Source organism: Dendrobates tinctorius, unplaced genomic scaffold, assembly GCF_039654945.1.
Source record: "Dendrobates tinctorius isolate UK_male_01 unplaced genomic scaffold, ASM3965494v1 ptg000075l, whole genome shotgun sequence".
Taxonomy (NCBI): Eukaryota; Metazoa; Chordata; class Amphibia; order Anura; family Dendrobatidae; genus Dendrobates; species Dendrobates tinctorius.
In genome coordinates, this window is record NW_027361743.1 from 7,996,615 (window position 1) to 8,004,371 (window position 7,757).

Consider the following 7,757-nt stretch of genomic DNA (forward strand, 5'->3'; position numbering starts at 1 on the left):
CGCGCAAATGCTGAGATAGATTGAATACTATATACTCACACAATGGATGAGTTGGTCTGGAGCGTACTCAGAGATAAATGCAAATTTTCATCTGTTTGGAGAGCAAATGAAAGCTGATGAAATAGTGATGAAAAAATTATTGAATAAATAAAATATCTGAAAAATAGCGATGCACTGATGAGGGAATCCGAGTACTCGCAGAGGTCTATGAAAAAGGAGAGGACTCCCAGAATAAAGTGCTGAGTGCTAATTGTAACAGCGGCTAGAGCCAGGGCAGTGCTGTAACAGAGCGGCTAGAGCCGGGGCAGTGCTGTAACGGAGCGGCTAGAGCCGGGGCAGTGCTGTAACGGAGCGGCTAGAGCCGGGGCAGTGCTGTAACGGAGCGGCTAGAGCCGGGGCAGTGCTGTAACGGAGCGGCTAGAGCCGGGGCAGTGCTGTAACGGAGCGGCTAAAGCCAGGGCAGTGCTTTAACGGAGCGGCTAGAGCCGGGGCAGTGCTGTAACGGAGCGGCTAGAGCCGGGGCAGTGCTGTAACGGAGCGGCTAGAGCCGGGGCAGTGCTGTAACGGAGCGGCTAGAGCCGGGGCAGTGCTGTAACAGCGGCTAGAGCCGGGGCAGTGCTGTAACGGAGCGGCTAGAGCCGGGGCAGTGCTGTAACAGAGCGGCTAGAGCCGGGGCAGTGCTGTAACAGAGCGGCTAGAGCCGGGGCGGTGCTGTAATAGAGCGGCTAGAGCCAGGGCAGTGCTGTAACAGCGGCCGGAGCCGGGGCAGTGCTGTAACAGAGCGGCTAGAGCCGGGGCAGTGCTGTAACGGAGCGGCTAGAGCCGGGGCGGTGCTGTAACGGAGCGGCTAGAGCCGGGGCGGTGCTGTAACGGAGCGGCTAGAGCCAGGGCAGTGCTGTAACAGAGCGGCTAGAGCCAGGGCAGTGCTGTAACAGAGCGGCTAGAGCCGGGGCATTGCTGTAACAGAGCGGCCAGAGCCGGGGCGGTGCTGTAACAGAGCGGCTAGAGCCGGGGCGGTGCTGTAACAGAGCGGCTAGAGCCGGGGCAGTGCTGTAACGGAGCGGCTAGAGCCGGGGCAGTGCTGTAACAGAGCGGCTAGAGCCGGGGCAGTGCTGTAACGGAGCGGCCGGAGCCGGGGCAGTGCTGTAACGGAGCGGCCAGAGCCGGGGCAGTGCTGTAACGGAGCGGCCGGAGCCGGGGCGGTGCTGTAACGGAGCGGGCGGAGCCGGGGCGGTGCTGTAACGGAGCGGCCGGAGCCGGGGCGGTGCTGTAACGGAGCAGCCGGGGCGGTGCTGTAACGGAGCGGCCGGAGCCGGGGCGGTGCTGTAACGGAGCGGCCGGAGCCGGGGCGGTGCTGTAACGGAGCGGCCGGAGCCGGGGCGGTGCTGTAACGGAGCGGCCGGAGCCGGGGCGGTGCTGTAACGGAGCGGCCGGAGCCGGGGCGGTGCTGTAACGGAGCGGCCAGAGCCGGGGCGGTGCTGTAACGGAGCGGCCAGAGCCGGGGCGGTGCTGTAACGGAGCGGCTAGAGCCAGGGCGTTCGCTTGCAATGCTCTTTTTTAATGAAGAAGCTGTGTGCTTCAGAGAAGAAAAAAAAAGGTGCTGGTTGTTGAATTTATTACCCCAGTTATTGATATAGACACCCTGGTGTTGGCAGAATCAACAAACGGGTTGATAAGCGTTGGCAGCCCAATAGATGGAGACACTGGTGGAGCGCGCTAGATAGATGATGGTGATCTCAACTGCGGCTAAACGCTAAATGTGGTGCGCTTACTCGTGAAGCCCGATGTTCAGATGAGTGGGCAGCATGGAGGTGCTGTGCTGGCAGGCAGTGAGCTGGAGGCGAACACTGACTCCTTGTGCGCTCCGGACGGAAGCGGCGCTGAGGGTTGCGGCATGGGCAGAAGCTTCAGTGACGTCACAGGGAAGCAGGGGCGGGTGCGTGAGGTGCACGATTCCTACGCATTTCAAGGGGTTTCAAAAATTGCTTAAAATAAAAAAAAAATTCTGAAAAAAACCCAAAAATACTGATGCTATAGATTTATTTTTTTTACAATGATGACTTATTCCGACCCTTTTGTGTGTATATGTCCTTCGTGCAGCAAGTCGCCCGGGCCCACTCTGTGGGGGTGAAGAGTCACAGCCTGCTCCTCCTGTGGTTTCTGGACTTCCACCTGTCGACCAGGAAGCTGTGAATTCCCGGAGGGTCTCCCGCTGGCCGCACCGCGTTATGTGGGAAGGAGCGTGTGGCTTTTTGGCCCTACGTGGCCCTCCTGGACATCCGCCTTGGTCCTAAGGGAACGTGGTTGTGTCCTCGGAGGGGCTTCACCCTCATTTACAGATCTGAATGCTCCTCGAGGCTTTGGCGATGGCTCCATCTTAATATCTTGTAAGGAAAGTTGATGAAGTTCTGTGCAGAACGACCGACGCTCGAGGGTACGATCTGCTTTACAGTGAACCCATATGGCCACAGGCTAACGATTCATTCCAGCCAACCAATCACTGTGAGTTGCTTTGCTGCATGCTGTAATATTAGCGTGTGCATTATATGATATTATTGCACTTTATTAGATGAGAATTCATGCTGTGACTCCGTGTTCTAAGTGACGTGCTTCGATATCAAGCACTCGAGACATTATTCTAGTAATGCTAATATAAAGCGGTGTAGTACTGCTATCTGGCCATTAGGAGTCACTGCTGTCTATAAGTCAGTAAATATGGCAATGGGAACAGTGACACCTACAGGTCAGTGAGAGAATTGCTTTATAGATTTGCTAATATTAATGCACTTTTTAAAAAAAAAAAACCCGTAATGATAATGTACATTGTGTGGTGCAAAATTGGACCTACTGTGACTATATATACATAGATCAATATATACATCCTATTATCAGCCTTGTGTGATATCAGTATATCAATGATTTAATGACATATAGCATAGACATTGCTCTTAAGCTTCCTTTGAATCCCACATTAGGGTAAGTAATGGGTCCGGTACATTGGTAGTGCCCGTGCTCCCCACTGGGGCGCTTTAGAAAATAAGGCTATATTCACACGTTGTGATTTTGATGCGTTTTTTTTTTTAAGCTGCGTTTTACAGTCCCAGTGAAAGCCATGAGATTTCAGATATCTCATGCACACATATTGGGTTTTTTTCCTTGCTGATTTGGAAAACTGCAGCATGTCACTCCTTTCAGCGGTCTTTCACCCACAGGTATCAGGTTTTGTGACGTTTTTGATGCAAAAACCTTAAGGAAGTTGCTTTGTGATTTTTTTTTTTTGGGGGGGGGCACTAAACGTTATCAGCATGCGTAAGAGACCATAAAAACGCAGCAAAACCCGCTTCTTTCAGGTTTTGCCCGCAGAAAAAAAAAAAACCATAGCAAAAATGCAACATGTGAACAAAGCCTTAAGTTAATGTGAAAATCAAGTATTTGATGAGAAGTTAAAAGTTTTTTGTTGAAAGAAATAAACCAGAAATGACCGTACAAACCTGTGATGCCTCTTTATTGCAGCTCTTGTTTTTGTACAGATTTAATTTGAGGATTCTGGGCAGCCAGAGCTGCAATCATAATCCTGCAGGTTTCTTTTGAACATTGTCAGACACTGTTTGCAAAAAAATTAAAAAAACGATCCAAAATTTACAACCCAACGTAGAGGGAGTTTGTTATTCAGTAGCTGAAATCTATATCCTGCCTTTAAATGTACGGATACATTGCCAGTCGTCCTGTTCTCATCGGCCCAGAAGACGAGCGCTGATCGATTTGTATCTAGTCAGTCGACGCTCGTTAGCAGGCCAAATGGTCTCTTCACAGTGGGCCTTACGGGTAGCTGCACACGGCGACTCTTGTTTTCCCTGAAGCATCTTTTCTGACGTCTTTGGCCACTGGCCTTTTTTTTTTTGATCCCACATATAACGTAGTGCCTTCTTCTGCTTAGGCTGGAGTCACACGCAACGTATAAAAATAAGGTCCGTATTTTACGGTCGTAATACGTGGAAATGTTCCCTGAACAGTGATCCGTATGGCATCCTTTGGCAAGGCTAGGGTGCGTTTTTTGCGCATGTAAGCATCCGTATGCCGAGACTTTCTTGCAAGATGGACATATAATGGAGCCCAATGACAGGTTAAAACACGAACAATAGAATAGATATGTACAGATAGAAAAAAAAAAATATATATATATATACATGTCATTGCTACTATGCCTGGGCAGCGCCGGGCTCTTCAGCTAGTATATATATATATACATGTCATTGAGACACACACACATATATATATATAAATATATATTGGCAGAAAGTCCTATTTTCAGCCACAATTTCAATATTCATTCCAAATAAAGGCAGCACTCCATAGTAACGTTTTTCAAAGTGGTAGGTGAGTTTTCTTCAGCCCACATATCAAGGCAACGTTTCGGCTCAACTGAGCCTTTCTCCAGCAGCGGGTGGTACAAAAAAGTGTCTTTTTATAGACCATATAACAATCTCTCATTGTCAATCATTTTACAATACAAGAAATGACAATTCAGTGCAGACAGTTTCTTTCATTATAGTCAATAGGCTCCATGTGTGCAAACAGTGCTCAATACAATCTTTATACTTTGCATTAACTTCATCTTATTAGTGTTTTTGTGATTGCACATTAGTCACACAGTGTTAAGCCCCCGTTACACACTAAGCGATATTACTAGCGATATCGCTGTAAAGTCACCGATTTTGTGACGTGCTAGCGATATCACTGCATGTGATACTTACCTCCGACCGGCTCCCCCGCTGGTTATCGCTGATCGCGCGAGAAGCTCCTGGATCATTTCTCGTCGGGCGCTTCCTGCGGCGCCGACGAGCGACGCGTGGAGCCGGGCGGGAGGATGCAGGATCGCCGCATCTGACAGGTAAGTAGCGACCCCCGACCCCACCGATGTCGCTGGTGAGATCTGCCTGTGTGGCAGCTCACTAGCGACCACCTAGCGATGCACCAGCAATCCTGACCGCGTCATATCACTAGTCGGGATCGCTGGTGAGTCGCTAGGTGTAACGGTACCTTTACAGTGTCTCATAATCCCTTTGGTTTACACACCACCACATGGAGGACGCCATGCGTTCCTGTAGCTCTACTGCGCATGTGCTGCTGTCATGTGCAGTCAGCCAATAGAAGAGCATGTGTGGCATTTCCTCTCTCTGCATCACCTCAAAGACGCCATATTGTGTGTGGCAGAAGGTCATATAATGCTATTAAGCCTTATCCACATCTATATCAGGTTTTAAACCAGCGTTTTTACATAAACCATATAAGGCCACTAATATATTAATCTTATGACACCATCAGTCACAATATGCTGCAACTCTTAAAAAAACACTATTATTTATATATAGAAAAAAAACGCTGTTATTTACATATAGGGAGATCTATAAGGCTGCCATTCCTTTACCTTGATGTATGGATAATGATCCAAAATTTAAAATAATGAAAGAAATACGAGAGTCTTTACAGAAAGCTTTGGATTTCCATATCAGGCTGCTTTCACACATCCGGCTTTTTGAATCCGGCACGATGCGGCAAAATTTGGAACAACAGGATCCGGTTTTGTCCCATAGAGTTGTATTGTCGCCGCACCGTGCCGGATGGTTATGCGGCACATCCGTTTTTGCTGGATATGGCAAGAAGTAGCCGTCCGGCGTCTGCAAAAAACATTCGCTGCAACGCTTTTTGACAGCGCCGGACCGTCTTTTCTCACAGCGCATGCGCGGAGACTGTAAGTCTCGCGCTGCTCTTTTAAATGTGAGCACCTCCGTATCCGGCCACACAGGCATCCGGTGTCTCCGGCACATCCCGGATCCGCCCCTACGGCTTTTCGACGCACGGCGCCGGGGACACAAAGCCGGATGTGTCAAAGAAGCCTTATTGATCAAGATTTATTTGATTTTTTGCTAGTTAAAAACCCTCGTACTCCTGTATTGTATACGATTCCAAAAATTCATAAAACGCTAATAGATCCTCCGCGTCGACCGATAGTATCAGGGGTCGACTCCTTGTTTAGCAAAATGGGGATATTTTTGGATAAAATACTAAATCCAATTGCAAGGAGTTGTAAATCGTATATACTAGACACGACGGATTTTTTGAAAAAATTGGAAATAATTAAATTACAAGGTGAGGTGATACTGGCGTCGTTTGACGTCACGGGGTCTTAGGCCTGTTTCACACATCCGTTTTTTGGCATCCGCCGTTTTTTGCATCCGTTTTTGTGTGAAACAACGGATCCGTTTTTTTGAGGGATCCGCGGTAACCGCTAATGGAAGTCTATGGGACCAAAAAACGGATCCTCCAAAAAAATGGCGGATCTGTTTTTTAACGGAAAACAACGGATTTGGACGGATTTTAAAAAACGGAAGTATGATCCAGGCCTTAGTTCAGTTAATGAGATGTTGAAACAGGCCGGATATACTGAAGATGGGAAGAATTTTTTATTGAAAATGTTACAAATAATTGTTATATGGTCTATAAAAAGACACTTTTTTGTACGACCCACTGCTTGAGAAAGGCTCAGTTGAGCCGAAACATTGCCTTGATATGTGGGCTGAATAAAAACACACCTACCACTTTGAAAAAAGTTACTATGGAGTGCTACCTTTTTTTGGAATGAATATATATAGATATATATATATTTCATAGAGATCTACAAAGCCTAATAGCCACTAAATCAATTGCCGGCTTCTGTAAAATCATTACAAAACCCGACATGAAGTGACACATGGCTTACATACAGTAAACCATTTCATTTAATTTAATTTTTATATGTCTTTGATTAATAATTAGATTAGGGTATGTGTGTAAAATTTTGGACATGTAGGTGTTAAATTAACAGGTAAATTTGTTGAAAAAAATTGCATGGGCTCCCACGGTAATTTCTCCGCCAGAGAAGGAAAGCCAGTGAGTGAGGGCAGATATTAATAGCCTAGAGAGGGACCATTGTTTTTGCCCCCCCTGGCTAAAAAAAATCTGCCACCAGACACCCCAGAAAAGGCGCATCTATAAGATGCGCCTTTTCTGGCACATAGCCTTTCTATTCCCATTGCCTTTAGCGGTGGCTCATGGGTTAATAATAATGGGTTAATGTCACCTTGCTATTGAAAGGTGACATTAAGCCGGGTTAATAAAGGAGAGGTGTCAATAAGAAACCTATCCATTATTAATCCTATAGTAGTAAAGGGTTAAAAAAGACACACACACACACACACACACACACATTAATTAAAAATTATTTTAATGAAATAATCACACAAAGTTTTTGACAAAGTTTATTATTCTGCTATTCCAACAAAATCCCTTGTCCTGTAAAAAAAGAAAACAACAATATCCATACCTCTCCGCCGTTCAGTCAGGTCCCCCACTGCAATCCATCACAAGGGGCTAACTGGTTTACAACAGGGACCAATGCTAATGCTACCGGCCCCCCCTGTAAACCACTGCAGAATGAATTCATGTCTGCACAGCCTCCCCAACTGACCGGAGATGAACTAATAAGGCTAGTTTCACATTTGCGCTTTTGAGCGCAGTGACGGCCTGCGCAGGCTGCCGCTAAGCCCCGCCCCCGCCGGTAGCTCCGCCTACCGGCGCATGACACTGCATGCGTCCTGCGTCCTCTATCTTTATAACTGGGGGTGCAGGCCGTGCCCAGTATGCGTTTGGTGGCGCATGCGTCCTTTTCACGGTGCGCCGAGCGCAACCAAACTGCAGCAGGTTGCGTTAGGCGCTGG